This window comes from Carassius gibelio, chromosome B10 (assembly GCF_023724105.1).
Source record: "Carassius gibelio isolate Cgi1373 ecotype wild population from Czech Republic chromosome B10, carGib1.2-hapl.c, whole genome shotgun sequence".
NCBI lineage: Eukaryota > Metazoa > Chordata > Actinopteri > Cypriniformes > Cyprinidae > Carassius > Carassius gibelio.
In genome coordinates, this window is record NC_068405.1 from 20,188,758 (window position 1) to 20,205,625 (window position 16,868).

Genomic DNA, 16,868 nt, shown 5'->3' on the forward strand with positions numbered 1-16,868 from the left:
GGGGTCGGTAAGATTTTACACGGGCACAGACATCCTTTCCACTTTACTACTAGTTATAAATATTTATGAGAATCTTCTCATTTAATTGCTCAATCAGTGTTTCAACCACAAAGACATCAAGAAAAGAGTTTGTAAACAACATGTTATACAGCTTTATATTTACCTTAGACAAGGCAGATAAATTATACAAGTGCCATAACAAGTGACAGTGACAACCACTGTGCTAAATTATTATATATTTTATAATTAATTAAAAAATGTATGTAAAAACTGCCTTATATGCAATTAACATGTTTGCATACAAAAAAAGATTGTTATTTCTAAAAAATAAATAGCGAAATTTTTAAACATAGGTGAATTTAATAGTTTATGCATCTTCAAAGTGCATCATTTGATCACCTTTTGTCTCATAGGCACAATTAAGAATCAGTCCACTGGGTTTCTTTGCTTCCACTAAGCGCTGTCAGCAGCAACTGGTAAAGTGGATGGCATACAAATACTGACACACATAACTTTTGTTGTAATTAACCAGCAAGACACACACAATGTACATACTCATCTCTCGTCCTTCTAAATACCTCTCGTAGACGCAGGTCACTATCAAAAGGGGTAAACAGGGGTCACAGCGGGTCTGGCAATGAAGCATTGTGGGAAATCATGTTAGCATTTCCTCCCCCCTTCTGATGGATCAGCCTCGCAGTGGATGCATGCTAATTAGAATTCTAGATTCAATTAAATAGCTCGGTTGATAAGCCATGGACAAGTGCCACATGCTGGGGAAACGTGCTCTCTTGCACTCTCTCACTCTTTCTCCCTCTTCCTCTGTTATTATGTCCCAGTCTGGATCTTTTACCAGAATTTTAAGAGAACACTGCCCGTTGAGAGCACAGATCTGTCTCTTGTTCTGCATGTAAGGAAGGAAATGAGAATATGATAATTGTCTTCGTTTTAAGTGCTTTGGTCCACAGGGGCTGCGTGCGCTGGATAAATGAAGCTGTAAAAAGGGAAATGGTGGGATAATCAGAACTTCTCTTTGGTTCTAGTTCATCAGCGAACACATCCTGAAGCTTGCCTGTACAGTCAGGCTTGAAAAAAAATAATGAACTTGCTCAGAGATGCAGCGAATTGTTCTTTCTGAAAGCACAACTCTGAACAACAGACTTAAACAGAAAGGTAATTTTCAACATTTTTTATTATTTTATTTTCAGGCAATACATTGGCGGCTAATACACTGTTTTTTAATGGAGTGGTCAGTCTTGAGATTTTGGAGTTATTTGGATTTTCTAAGATGTTGTTTTAGACTATTGTAAAGAAGAAAAAAAAACATACTTTTAAAGCAATAGGTCACCCTCAGGCCAACCAAGATGTAGATGAGTTAGTTTGTAGTTAGAATAGAGAGATATTTAGCATTGCATCACTTGTTCATGAACGGATCCTCTGTAGTGAATGGGTGCCGTCAGAATGAGAGTCCAAACAGCTGATAAAAACACCACAACAATCCACAAGTGATCCACACTGCTCCAGTCCATCAAATAATGCCTTGTAAACTGAAAAGCTGCATGTTATTAATAAACGAATCCATCATTAATACGTTTTTTTGAACTTTTAACTGTTGCTTCAGACTCCAATACAGGTCCTCAATCCATTATATTGCTTCCTGAAAAAAGAACATTTCAGCAAAGTTTCTTTAAGTGTTATTTTCTTTTTTTCATTATTAAACTGTCTATTTGCATCTCTACTTTAGCAGCACTTACACCAAACATTCCAGTTTTATAATATTTTTTACATTTTTACAAAGGAGTTGGACTTTATCCGATGTTCAGACATCAGGTCTTAAAATATTTTCATGGATATTTAGATAATACCTCATTTACATATTTAAATATAACATTTTAGAAAACTTGTACTGCAAACATGTTTGCAATTCTCAGTGTAATCAATCAACTGGTGAAGGATGATGATATATGTTTTTTTTTACCCTATTCACCTTTCCTTAATGAGGCATTTGATTAATTTTACCTTTGATTTTGTATATCAGAAACAGAAAACTGTTTCACTGTCTCCCCGGTGCCTATGTGTCATTTTCTCTGGTAAATGTGCACATTTGATCATTCCTAAGTGAAGGCGTTGTCAGATTGAGCGTCTTGCACTCTCTTCATGTGTGAATCGCTTAGCATAATATTTGAATCTCAAATGCACATTCAATCTGATGCAACCAGAATCTTGTGTTTAAGCATTAAAGCCAGCCACTGGACCATGGCCGGGGTCTGTGGTCTTTCAGAAGGGGCCGGGGGCGGATGGGGGCAATTCTTTAGATTGGGCTGACAGCAATCTGTTAATTAAACATCCTAATGGCTGTAATTGCAACCATTCATGGACCCAGCTGCTGTTGTAATGCTAGCTTTGCCATGGCTGCCAGGATTCAGCTGTCTGGGAGGTGAGAGCTCTTGACTGCTTGGCAGGCGGGGGGTCCGCGTTTGACTCTGCTGCAGGCTGATAGCAGCTGCTTTGAGCTGGTCACCTATCTGCCTATGTTCACCTTCACCTCCACAACATGGAGACCAAAAGAGAGCAGTCTTCTAGAGCCAATGTTTGTGTGAATTTGAACATGTGAATTGACGCTTTCCAGGCGGCCCACAATGCCGAAGCAGGTGCACCCAAACAAAAAGCACAAAACAAACATTGGCAGGTTGGTGTTTTTTTTTTCATCTTCAATAATAGCATTGGATTCATCCCCAGTCCAAATGTCCTGCTGGCAGCAACAGGATGCTAATTAGGATTTTGGCACTGTTGACCCAAAATGGATGTGTTGGATCCAGCCTAATCCCCTGCACAGTTCAAGCTGACCTTAAAATCCTGCATATATCAAATGATTTCCAGGGTTTTTCAGACTGATAAGACATTCTGAGTGGCATCCAAAACCTTGTATCTCATATATATGTCGGCATTTAAGTGTCTTGTATATTTATTTAGTGAGAACCTATTTAAATGTAATTATCTATGAAGATTCGGGAGGAGCGCATCAGATACTTAGCCTAATCATCACAGGTGGACCACAATCAAGTAATCAATCCCACAGTATAAATATCGCTGACTTACCTCTATCCATTGACGGTTTATCAGCATTTTGGTCCGCATGCACCATGTCCCAAAACCGAGATTCCTCGTCAGAAGACTCATCCAGCTCTTCCCCAGCCCCATCACTGCAGCCAGCCGGCTCCAAAGCCACCCCTTCCCGGCGTGGCAACCAAATCGAGCCCCAGGCTCCAACCCGCGGGCGCGGTACGGCGCGAGCAGCTACTCGCCTCCCAAGACGCCTAGGCCTACCTTCGCCGCCTCCGGCGAGAACCGCGGCCGACTCTCCTGCGTCCTCCTACCGCTCGGCCAGGCATACGATTCCGCCAATCGACAAATGGACGGTGTCGAGTCTGAGGCAGGCCCTGTCCAAAAACGACATCACACCATCAAGCAAGTTAAACAAATCCGAACTGTATGACTTGTATACAAAAAATCTAAATAATAACATTTCTCCCCAGTCTACCCCCGTACCAAAGAAACGGCAAAAGAAAGGAGTACCTCAGAATTCGCCTCAAAGCACTCCACCATCCTCCGCCGCTAGGCCTAGCTCGCAGCGGCTATCAAGCCGTAGCAAGAGGCCTTCAGCAAGCCTAGGCCGCGCCCCGGTTCCAACCGCAAGGGCGCTCGCTATGTCGCCCGGAGCTCAGCCTCCTTCCGCGGCTCCAATTCCAACAGCTCAGGGCGCCGAAGCCCAAGGAGGCTCCTGGCCGCCTCCTCCACCCATCGCAGCCCCTCCATACGGAACTTTCTATACCAACACCGCAGCCCAGGCAAGCGCTTGGCCGAACAGTTCGCCACATACAGCGCCGCCTCCCGCTTCCTCCAGCTTCGCGCCCGCGGTCCAAGCTAGCGCCTGGTCGAACTGGCTGTCACACAATGCCCCGCCTCCCGCTCTGCCGAGCTCCGAGCCCGCCGCTCATGCTAACGCTTGGCCGAACTGGCCGCCTTACACAGCCTCGACTTTAGCCCATCCCAGCTTCGGGCCCGCGGCCCAAGCAACTGCCTGGCCATACTGGCCGCCCAACCCAGCCCCGCAACCCGCGGCCTCAAACTCCGGGCCCGCGGCTCAAGCAAGCGCTTGGCCGCAATCGCTGCCAAACACAGCTCCGCCCCCAGTTGTCGCCACCACCCTCCTCCAAGCGAAATCCCCCCATTCACTCTTCACTGCTACACCAATGCCCATCCCATCAAACGCTGTCGCCCTCGAACCTCCCCAAGTGACCCACAGCATTCGGGCACAGATATTAGCAGGTGCGGATGTAGATCTCTCGTCTCTCCTTTCTCTCCTGCCCACATCCGATTCAAACCGCCAAATAGACTGCGGGGACTTCTCAGTCACGCTAAAAAATCCAAATCCCCTTTCATCTCGACTTCTCTCCCTCTCCGAATTCACCATCGCATTCAACCGCTACACCGAGATTATCTGCTCAGCCTTCCCCCACAGGCGACGCGAACTAAACGATTATTTGTCTATAATAGCCGAACTCGCGCTGTCCTACGGAGGGGGGCACTTCTACACCTACCACAAGCTTTTTTCCGCTAAATGTGCCATCCGAATAGCTCAGTGGAACCAGTGCCCTTACTGGGGAGCGATCGACTCCGACTTGCACAGTCGCGTATTCCTAGGCTGTAGGAGCATTTCGTGCGCAATCTGCAGGTCCGTGGCTCACTCCACCACAACCTGCCCACAAATAAACCCGGACGCAACCCAACACTCTCTTACTCCCCCGGCAAAATCCACCAGCTATGTCCCAAAATCAGTTACCGCAGCAAACTCACGCCTAGCCCAACCAGGAGAAGAAAGCACCCAGCAATGTATCGCCTTCAACAACGGGAAATGCATCAGACAGCATTGCCGCTATCTACACTCCTGCAAGTTCTGTGGCGGTGCTCATGCACGCATAGTTTGCCCCGTGCATAAAGCCGTAAATAAAAAATCTAAAAATTACCTATCGACTCCTGTGAATATTTTTCGCATGACCATTGAACTAGCACACCATCCCGACAAAGAATTTACTAATTATCTCCTGTCTGGTCTCAAACACGGTTTTAACCCGGGCGTCGTTTGCGAGCTTACCCAAAACACCGTCTGCCGTAATCTCCAATCCGCCCTCGCAGAGCCCGATATAGTAGCTAACCTCATCAAAAAAGAAGTCGAGTCAGGCTTCATGATCGGGCCCTTCAATACCCCCCCCTTCAAAACGTTCAGAGTCAGCCCAATCGGAGTGGCTACGAGAAAATTTTCTGGTAAGAAACGCCTAATAGTAGACCTGTCATCTCCGCATAATTCTACAGTCCCGAGCATCAATAGCTTGATACCCCTCGACGAATTTTCACTCAAATACCAAGACATAGATCAGGCAGTCGAACTGATTAAAATCGCGGGCCGAGGAGCCTGGTTAGCAAAAATAGACATCACTTCTGCTTTCAAAGTGATGCCCATCCATCCGGATTTTTGGCACCTGTTCGGGATACGATGGCTCGAGAAATACTATTTCGCCGTCCGGTTAACCTTCGGATGCAAAAGCAGCCCCAAAATTTTTGATATGCTATCAGAAGCCGTTTGCTGGATCCTTTCCAACAATTACGCAATCCCACATATTATCCATCTCTTAGATGACTTCCTGGTCATTTCATCGCCCAAGGCTATCCCAGCCGCCCATATCCTCACCGTCCAAAAAGTCTTTTCCGAGCTCGGGATTCCCATCGCTCAGGAAAAAACCATGGGTCCTGCCACAACCATAGAGTTCCTCGGCATCTACCTCGACTCAGCTAAATTTCAGCTCTCCCTGCCAAAGGAAAAGATTGATAGAATAATTCTCGTCTCATCCACCCTCCTCGACAGCCCTTGTTGTTCTAAACGCGAACTTCTTTCCCTGCTCGGGCATTTAAATTTCGCCATGCGCATAATTCCACAAGGACGCCCATTCATCGCGCACCTTCTAACACTCGCATCATCAGTTCACGCGCTCGAGGACCTCATCCCCCTAACCCATGCATGCCGCGACGAACTTAAATTATGGATCCTGTTCCTTAGACAATGGAACGGGCTTTCTTTTTTTTACAACAATTTAATCTCGTCTCCCATCGACTTGCAGCTGTTTACAGACGCGGCTCCCTCAATTGGTTTCGGAGGTTTCTACCAAGGCCGTTGGTTCGCGTCCACATGGCCCCCCCAGATGCAGGACTCGACCCAGTCCTCAGCTCTTTTCGAGCTCTATCCCCTCGTAGTAGCAGCCTTCCTGTGGGGCAATGAATGGACAACTAAAAGCATTTTAGTGCACTGCGACAACGAAGCCGTAGTTCAGTGCATAAACAAAGGCCGTTCTCACTCCCCCGCCCTCATGCCTCTCCTTAGACGCCTTATATGGATCGCAGCATGCGACCAATTCATAATTAGCGCAAAGCACGTCCCAGGTACAGAAAACCAAATCGCTGACTCCCTGTCTCGTTTTCTGTTTCAGAAATTCAGGACGCTGGCTCCAGAGGCGGACCAATTCCCCACTCCGGTTCCTCACTATTCAGAATTAATATTTCCGTAACTCACCCTCTAAAACCACTCCTCGAAGCATCACTGGACTATATTCTCCAAGCAGTCTCTCCCAGAACCCTCCAGTCATACGTGACTGCATGGAGGTGCTTTAAGTCATTTCACCTCACCTATAACATCCCTTTCCCAGATTTTTCTCTACTCTCCATCACCTCTTTCATTTCGTTCCTCAACGGCACCAAGGGTCTCCAAGTCGGATCTATTAAAAGCTACCTGAGCGGAGTCCAGTTTTTTCACAAACTAATGACCGGCGCTCCTTCACCCGAAATAAATAATTCACAAACCTCCCTCCTAATCAAAGGGATCCAGCGATCCCAGCCCACCCATCCAGACACCAGAAAACCCATAACGCTAGATATCCTCACAAAATGTATCCACACCCTCCGCACAAATTACCAACCCCTCAGCATTGCCCGCACGCTCGACGCCATGTTCATCCTTGCCTTTTTCGGTTTTCTCAGGTGCTCGGAGCTTACGATCTCTTCCAAATTTAATCCTAAAATCAACCCCACCGTGTCAGACCTAACCATACTAGATGACGAAACAATCGCTTATTTAATCAAACAAAGCAAAACAGACCAAACCAACAAAGGCCATTTCATATACATCTTCAATCTCCCCTCCCCAATCCAGCCTTACCAATCTGTCCTCGCTTTTTTACACCTTAGAAATTCCCAGGCAAAATCCCCACACGAACCCCTATTCACCGACGAGTCCAAAAAACCAGTCACTCGTTTCTGGTTCCAAAAACACCTCAAATGCGTCCTGCAATTATCAGGCATCCCAGCGAACAATTTCTCCACCCATTCATTCCGCATCGGGGCAGCAACTTCAGCTGCACAAAAAGGCCTCTCCAACCAACAAATCCAAACTCTAGGAAGATGGTCCTCAGAAGCATACCAAAGCTACATCAGAATAAATCAGTTTCACATTAAGAAAGCCCACCAAACCCTCATCGGCCATAAATAAATAAAAAAAAAAAAAAAAAAAAAAAAAAAAAAAAAAAAAAAAATCCTATTATACCGCCGACTCCAGCCGCACACTCCCGGCCAAATAACCTAAACCTTTTCTATCCTATGACCAGCGAGGCTTCTCTCTTCGATGACAGGAGCACGAGCTCCCTTCGGATGCCGACGAGAGCCTCCCGGCCAGACAACCTCACCTTTTCCATTCTGCGGCCAACAAGGCTTACCCGTTCGTTGCCAGGAGCTCACACTCCCTTCGGACGTAGGTGAAAGCCCCCGGCTACCTGCTTTTCCATTTCTGTCTTTCGTACGGAGAAGTTTACCCGCCCAAAGTCAAGGCTCCCATTGAACGTAGGTGAGAGCTTCCCGGCTAGACAACCTTACCTTTTCCGTCCTTTGGCCAGCGAGGCTTAACCGTTCTATCCGGGAGCTAAGCTCCTGTCGGACGAAGGTAAGAGCCTCCCGGCCGGACAACCTTTTCCGTCCTTCAGCCAGAGAGGTTTACCCGTTCGATTCCTGGAGCTAAGCTCCTATCGGACGTCGGTCCGAGCCTCCTGGCTAGACAACCTAACCTTTTCCACCCTTGGCCAGCGAGGCTTACCCGTCCGATGTGAGTGCTCCCATCGGACGCCGGCGACAGCCTCCTGGCCAGCCAACCACGACCCTACTGTGTGTTTCAGGTTACTAACCTACAAGCAAGCTGCTTAAATGCTGCAAGTACCTAACACACAATAACTCTCTTTCCTCCCTACGGTCACCAAGGCTAAACCGTCTCTTGCCAGGAGTAGCAAACTCCCTTAAACGCCGACGACAGCCTAACGACCACGCAAACTTACCTTTTCTAACCTACGGCCTGCGAGGCTCACCCAGTTTGTCCCCGCCGGACGCTGGCAAGAGCCTCCTGGCCACCTATCGTTACCTTTTCTGTCCGCCATCCGGAGAGGCTTACCCGTTCGATGCGCGTGCTCCCTTCGGACGCCGGCGAGAGCCTCCCGGTTAGACAACCTTACCTTTTCCTTTTCTATGGTCAGCAAGGCTTACCCGTTCGATGCGTGTGCTCCCTTCGGACGCTGGCGAGAGCCTCCTGGTCAGACTTGCTTTACGTTTCCACCCTACGGTCGGCGAGGCTTACCCGTTCGATGTGTGTGCTCCCTTCGAACGTCGGCAACAGTCTCTCGGCCACACAACTTACCTTTCCATTTGACGGTAGGCGAGGCTTAACCGTCCGACGCCACGAGTCTCGTCCTCTCGCCAAATCCTGCAAAAAAAAAAAAAAAAAAAAAAAAAAAAAAAAAAAAAAAAAAAAAAGCTACCCTCAGCTACTCTCACATCTTTTAACCCCCTCTGGCGAGGCTTACCCGTTCGATGTTCTGAGTTTGAGGCCCCATCGGATGCTGCGAGAGTCCTCCCAGTCGGGTTTTCCTTTCCAACCCTCCCCGTCCGCCGAGGCTTACCCGTCTGTCGCGTGCGCTCCCTTCAGACGTCTGGCGAGAGTCTCCCGGACGGGCCTATGCTTGCCAGCCGCAAGTGAATCTCATCCAGCCGATGCCGTGAGTCGGGATCTCCCTTCGGATGTTGCCAGAGTCCTCCTTGTCGGCTGGCCCAAAAGCTTTTTATCTGCCTAACCGAGAGGACCCAGACGTCCGTCATCCTGAGTCTCAATCTCCTGTCGGAGGCTTCATGGGCCCTCTCGGTCAGCGTTAGGCCCTTCACCCACTGAATAGCAGGGGCTATCAGCCAGTAGGGCCCGTACGCCGACACCGTGACCTATTCCGGTCGAGGCAACTCGGGTCCTCCCGGTCGGGCACCACAACCACGCCGCTCCTCCTCATCGGCCGGCAGGGCTCACCGATCCAACGCCAAAAAACTCCAGTTGAGCATCGGCCCGAGCCCTACCGACCGGGCGCCAACAACCACGTAGTTCACTAGCTGCAGCTGGTAGGGCCTACTCTCTCAACGCCCAAGTCGCTCCCTCCGGAGTACGTAGGCCCTTCCAGCCTGCCAACGAGATAACTTCTCAAAAACCAAATCAGCCCCCGCCAGTACTCTGCTTTTTGGGGGGCATTCTTTAAACTGGCGGCTGTCCTCCTGTACATTTGCCTTTTTGGGGGGTACTCTAGCTTCGGGCAATTCCCGAGCTCGGAGCCCTTCCCCGGACAGCACGCCAAATACGCATACCATACCTCAGCTAACCCTAACCCTAACCTAACCCTAACCCTAACCCGGCCAGACAACCTCACCTTTTCCATTCTGCGGCCAACAAGGCTTACCCGTTCGTTGCCAGGAGCTCACACTCCCTTCGGACGTAGGTGAAAGCCCCCGGCTACCTGCTTTTCCATTTCTGTCTTTCGTACGGAGAAGTTTACCCGCCCAAAGTCAAGGCTCCCATTGAACGTAGGTGAGAGCTTCCCGGCTAGACAACCTTACCTTTTCCGTCCTTTGGCCAGCGAGGCTTAACCGTTCTATCCGGGAGCTAAGCTCCTGTCGGACGAAGGTAAGAGCCTCCCGGCCGGACAACCTTTTCCGTCCTTCAGCCAGAGAGGTTTACCCGTTCGATTCCTGGAGCTAAGCTCCTATCGGACGTCGGTCCGAGCCTCCTGGCTAGACAACCTAACCTTTTCCACCCTTGGCCAGCGAGGCTTACCCGTCCGATGTGAGTGCTCCCATCGGACGCCGGCGACAGCCTCCTGGCCAGCCAACCACGACCCTACTGTGTGTTTCAGGTTACTAACCTACAAGCAAGCTGCTTAAATGCTGCAAGTACCTAACACACAATAACTCTCTTTCCTCCCTACGGTCACCAAGGCTAAACCGTCTCTTGCCAGGAGTAGCAAACTCCCTTAAACGCCGACGACAGCCTAACGACCACGCAAACTTACCTTTTCTAACCTACGGCCTGCGAGGCTCACCCAGTTTGTCCCCGCCGGACGCTGGCAAGAGCCTCCTGGCCACCTATCGTTACCTTTTCTGTCCGCCATCCGGAGAGGCTTACCCGTTCGATGCGCGTGCTCCCTTCGGACGCCGGCGAGAGCCTCCCGGTTAGACAACCTTACCTTTTCCTTTTCTATGGTCAGCGAGGCTTACCCGTTCGATGCGTGTGCTCCCTTCGGACGCTGGCGAGAGCCTCCTGGTCAGACTTGCTTTACGTTTCCACCCTACGGTCGGCGAGGCTTACCCGTTCGATGTGTGTGCTCCCTTCGAACGTCGGCAACAGTCTCTCGGCCACACAACTTACCTTTCCATTTGACGGTAGGCGAGGCTTAACCGTCCGACGCCACGAGTCTCGTCCTCTCGCCAAATCCTGCAAAAAAAAAAAAAAAAAAAAAAAAAAAAAAAAAAAAAAAAAAAAGCTACCCTCAGCTACTCTCACATCTTTTAACCCCGTCTGGCGAGGCTTACCCGTTCGATGTTCTGAGTTTGAGGCCCCATCGGATGCTGCGAGAGTCCTCCCAGTCGGGTTTTCCTTTCCAACCCTCCCCGTCCGCCGAGGCTTACCCGTCTGTCGCGTGCGCTCCCTTCAGACGTCTGGCGAGAGTCTCCCGGACGGGCCTATGCTTGCCAGCCGCAAGTGAATCTCATCCAGCCGATGCCGTGAGTCGGGATCTCCCTTCGGATGTTGCCAGAGTCCTCCTTGTCGGCTGGCCCAAAAGCTTTTTATCTGCCTAACCGAGAGGACCCAGACGTCCGTCATCCTGAGTCTCAATCTCCTGTCGGAGGCTTCATGGGCCCTCTCGGTCAGCGTTAGGCCCTTCACCCACTGAATAGCAGGGGCTATCAGCCAGTAGGGCCCGTACGCCGACACCGTGACCTATTCCGGTCGAGGCAACTCGGGTCCTCCCGGTCGGGCACCACAACCACGCCGCTCCTCCTCATCGGCCGGCAGGGCTCACCGATCCAACGCCAAAAAACTCCAGTTGAGCATCGGCCCGAGCCCTACCGACCGGGCGCCAACAACCACGTAGTTCACTAGCTGCAGCTGGTAGGGCCTACTCTCTCAACGCCCAAGTCGCTCCCTCCGGAGTACGTAGGCCCTTCCAGCCTGCCAACGAGATAACTTCTCAAAAACCAAATCAGCCCCCGCCAGTACTCTGCTTTTTGGGGGGCATTCTTTAAACTGGCGGCTGTCCTCCTGTACATTTGCCTTTTTGGGGGGTACTCTAGCTTCGGGCAATTCCCGAGCTCGGAGCCCTTCCCCGGACAGCACGCCAAATACGCATACCATACCTCAGCTAATTATATGTAAGCGTGAACTAGTGAAATGTAATTATCTATGAAGATTCGGGAGGAGCGCGTCAGATACTTAGCCTAATCATCACAGGTGGACCACAATCAAGTAATCAATCCCACAGTATAAATATCGCTGACTTACCTCTATCCATTGACGGTTTATCAGCATCCCTCCTCCACCCCATCTCCTCACTCCAAGTTCACTTTACAATATACGGGGAAGGGGGGGTACTCTAGCTTCGGGCAATTCCCGAGCTCGGAGCCCTTCCCCGGACAGCACGCCAAATACGCATACCATACCTCAGCTAATTATATGTAAGCGTGAACTAGTGAAATATTAAATGTACCAATGTACCATGTATAAGTTTGTAATACTCCAATCAACATGGACCTGGACAAACATGGATTATTTATGCAAATGTATGTTTATTATTAGTGATACCATAGTCAACATAGAGCATGAACACTAGATATGTTTCAAAGGTCATAGATGTTTCTCAAAGAATTTGTTAATGTCTATTATAGACACATGAAAAAAGAACATAGAAATACCAGGTTTCCATTACTTCTTTCTTTGCACTGAGCAATTTACGTACACAAGCCTGTTTACATTTTCACATGGCAGGGCAGCTCACTTCTTCTGAACATGCTGTATGTACATTTATTATGTTGGTTTGATGAAGCCAACATATTGCTATTTAAACAACTACTTATTATTTTTCTGAGACCAAATTTTCCAACTCTAACTTGTCCTAGGGCTTTAATGCCACAAGCCCCAAACTCGGCAGAGACCTAGGCCCTGATGTCTAGTAGTGTGCTATATCTTTTCAGACTGATCAGACTTAGCTTTCCTATAATTAATTATTTAAAATAAAATATGTCCATAGACTTACATTGGTTGACAGAAAATGCGACCTCTGTAGGAGCAATTCCACTCCACTAGAGGGAGGAGCCGAATAAGTCTTCAAACTTGGTTTCATTTTAAAATCAGTTAAAAACACAAATAAACACATACATTTCATTCACACCGACAAGCTAAACCAACATATCTGATCATTACCAGGTCAGGACAAGATAATATTTACTGTCTGATGTCCAGAGCAGTGTGAAACATGACAGATTTGTGACTGCTCCAATCAGCGAGAGCACTCAGTACATGCTCACAGAACTACATCATTTGCACATGTTTTAAAGCCGTTGAACTTAAAATATATCAGCTATTGTTTACAATCCACCCATTAGATCACATCAAGACCACAATTCAGGTGTTTTTGTGTAACTGAAAGCCTCACGTCGGGTTTTTCAGATTGCGAGCTCACTGCAGTGTCCTCATTAAACTTCTTTATTTGCATGTGTTTTAAAGCCTTGGACATTAAAATGCTCCAGCGATTGAAGACAATACAATTAGAAGAACATATTAAAGAGTTAAATAAGTACGTATGAGTGCTTGTAAGATAGTCTGTGTTTAACTGCAGAGCACACATTTGAATATTTGTGTTCTGGGACGTGGACGAGGCAAAGGGTGTGGATGAGGCAAGGGGTGTGGATGACTCTTAACTTTTATAAAGAATATCTCTTTGGGATTTTAGATTTTGCAACTTTAGGGATCTTATCTATGCACAAATAGCTTGTAACAACTGTTGTGATGCTCGCACACTCTTCAAAACTTTCTCTTCTCTTCTTAATCTGCTTCCACCTCCTCCTCCATCCACTCTTACAGCTGACGACTTGGCAGTTTTCTTCACAAATAAGACAAGAAACATCGGTGACCAATTCTCCACACCGCAGACTGAGGATAACTTCACAACAACTAAGGCACACTCTCTCTCCTCCTTCTCTCCACTCTCAGAGACAAATGTTTCCAAACTAATCCTGTCCAATCATTCTCTAAGTCAAACCTTCACTTACTCAAATTATCAACTCCTCTCTTCACTCTGGAATATTTCCCTCAGCATTTAAGCAGGCCCGGGTAAGCCCACTGTTTAAGAAACCATCTCTAAATCAAGCACTTCTAGAAAACTACAGACCAATATCCCTTCTTCCATTCATTGCAAAGACACCTGAGTGAGCTATGTTCAACCAACTCTCTATGTTTCTTGTACAGAACAACCTCCTGGACAACAACCAATCTGGCTTCAAAAGTGGCCACTCAACTGAGACTGCCCTGCTCTCGGTTACTGAAGCCCTGCGACTGCCAAGAGCAGCTTCAAAATCCTCACTACTCATCTTGCTGGACCTGTCTGCTGCTTTTGACACTGTTAATCACCAGATTCTCCTGTCCACCCTCAGAAAAATTGGCATCTCTGGAACCGCACTCCTGTGGTTTAAGTCCTACCTCTCTGATAGATCCTTCAGGGTGTCTTGGAGGGGTAAAGTTTCTAAGTCACAACAACTTGCTACTGGGGTTCCTCAAGGCTCAGTACTAGGAGCACTTCTCTTCTCCATCTACATTAGGAACTGTCATTCAGAAGCATGGCTTTGCCTATCACTGCTACGCTGATGACACTCAACTCTACTTCTCATTCCAACCAGATGACCCGATGGTAGTTGGATGGTAGATGGTTGCATTTCAGCTTGTCTGAGTGTAATTTCTAGCCGAATGAATGACCATCACCTTCAGCTCAACCTTACTAAGACAGAACTGCTGGTGGTTCCAGCTAACCCATCATTTCATCACAACTTCTCTATACAGCTGGGTTCATCAACTATAACTCCTTCCAGGACAGCCAGAAAACTAGGAGTTGTGATGGATTATCAGTTACGCTTCACAGACCATATTGCTACAACGACCCGGTCCTGCAGATTTACCTTATACAACATTAGGAAGATAAGACCCTTCCTGTAAGAGCAAAATTTTTTATAATCAATTGTTAGGCTTAGTGCTAATTAAATTTATGTTGTTGTAATGTAATTACTCATTAATTCAAATAATTGAATGCCTATTTTTCTTTTTATCACACTAGCAAATTCCTTTGCTGTCACCCAGTTAAACAGTCTTACTTGTACCTGTCTAATAATAATTTTAACTGTTTCAGAAAACTCATTAATTGTAAACTTTTTTGTGCTATTTTCATCTTCCGGCTTAAAATAAACATCGTGTTGATGTCACAATTTGTTGGAATCTATTAAATTATTCATGAGACTGCTTGTTCTTATCCTATGAGAAGACGCTTCACTTAATTATTCACAACAGCATGTGTTGATTTGCTATGACAGATGCTTCAGACTGTGAGACTGTGACATTAACTGAGAGAAACCTTCATGGATTGAAGGAAGGAGAAAGCATTTGTTTTTGCTTTGTAATAAGAGTTTGGCACAAACACAGTTCATTCACTTAGTGAAGTTTTTACAGTTTTTACAGCTCCGTGACACAAGGCGTCCAAAAGCATACATAAACGCAGTAGAATAAGCATAAAATGTTATCAGATATGCAACAGCTCATTGGTATATATATATATATATATATATATATATATATATAAATATAGATAGATAGCTAGATAGATATATACATTATATATGTATACATGCATTTAACTCGATGGGATTGAAGTGAAACTGTCTGAACCTGAAGTTGTGTGCGTTGTCTGTTTACCCTCTGCTCCGCACCAAGTCCAAAAATGTTAAAATTGTAGTGAGAACTAACTAGTGCTGAAACAGGCCATTTCATGACCCTTTAAACCCCTTCCTCAATATTTGGAAAAAAATAAAAAAATTCCCTAAAATTCTAGATTTTCAAATAGTTGTATCACAGCCAAATATTGTTCTATCTTTTATTTATTTAATAAAATATTATTTATTCATTCATTGACTGGTTTTGTGCTCCATGGTCACGTTTTACATGCTGACTTGCTGGAGGTTTGAATCCATGTTTGCAATGTTGAACTGCCTTTAGCATCCTCCATTCCCTCTTTCTCTCTCTGTGTCATCTTTTCTGTGAAGGTCTTTTTTTGTCTGTCTGTTTCTTTTTTGTTTGTTTTGTCTATAAATTATGCCAACAACAGCAAATTTGGTGTTATCTATTTTGGATTTTCTCCTCTTTTTTTTCACTGATTTATACTAACAAATGCGCTTTCAGAGTACTGTACAGTACTAAATGTATTTTATCTGACAATAACCAATGCCATTTTACATGCAGAGTCAATCTTTTGTTCATTATCTGGCTCGGCTCAGTGTTCATCTTCAGTTCTCTCTTCACAGTAGTTCAGTCAGTGTACTGTTTGAGTACATGAATTACTCCGGGATATTGGTTTGTTTTAACTCAGAGGGAGTGTCAGTCACATTAAAAAAGTTAACAGCTTAAGTCATTTGTGGATTAATGCGCATTGGAGACGCAAACCATTTAAAACGATTCAGTTCGATTTGGTAAACTGGTTCAAGAAGATGTGGTTACATCGAGTGATTCGTTCAGACAATGCTGAATAAAGTGGTAGTTTTTGCTATTTTTGGACCAAAATGTATTTTCGATGCTTCAAAAAATTCTAACTGACCCTCTGATGTCACATGGACTACTTTGATGATGTTTTTATTTCCTTTCTGGACATGGACAGTATACCGTACACACAGCTTCAATGGAGGGACTGAGAGCTCTCGGACTAAATCTAAAATATCTTAAACTGTGTTCTGAAAATAAACCAAGATCTCACGTGTTGAGGGTGAGGGTGAGAGGGTGAGGGTGAGTTATTAATTACATAATTTTGATTATTGGGTGAACTAACCCTTCAATTTGGACTAACAAGCTCTCCGAACCACAACCTGTAAGTACAATTGATAAGTTATGAGTAAATTTTCAACTGGGTGCTCAAATTATCAAGTTTTTGTGCTAATATGTGATGTATACCTAGTGCACCTTTAGGTTTTCAGCCAAAGCTTACCGAAGTTCTTCTGATAATTCGCTGTAAACCCACTATTTCCTAAGAATGTGATGATTATTGTTAACTGATGTTGTTCTAATTACTTTGTTTAATAATAAAGAATGTACTGTAGCAAAATGCATGCTGCATTAATTATGAGTTAATAAAATTAGTGCCGTTCATTTTGAAAGCCCT

At 46.3% G+C, this 16,868-nt stretch overlaps 1 protein-coding gene and 1 long non-coding RNA gene across 3 annotated transcripts in view; one reads left to right on the forward strand and one right to left on the reverse strand.

The window, feature by feature from the left end:
- kirrel3a (kirre like nephrin family adhesion molecule 3a) overlaps positions 1–16,868 on the forward strand; it is a 144,403-nt gene that overhangs the window by 37,385 nt on the left and 90,150 nt on the right. The gene's annotated exons all lie outside the window — the stretch shown is intronic.
- On the reverse strand, positions 9,039–12,154 carry LOC127966434 (uncharacterized). The gene is made up of 2 exons (XR_008155632.1): positions 12,121–12,154; positions 9,039–9,776 (listed from the first exon to the last, which is right to left on the reverse strand). It is a non-coding gene; the product is annotated as an uncharacterized LOC127966434 (long non-coding RNA).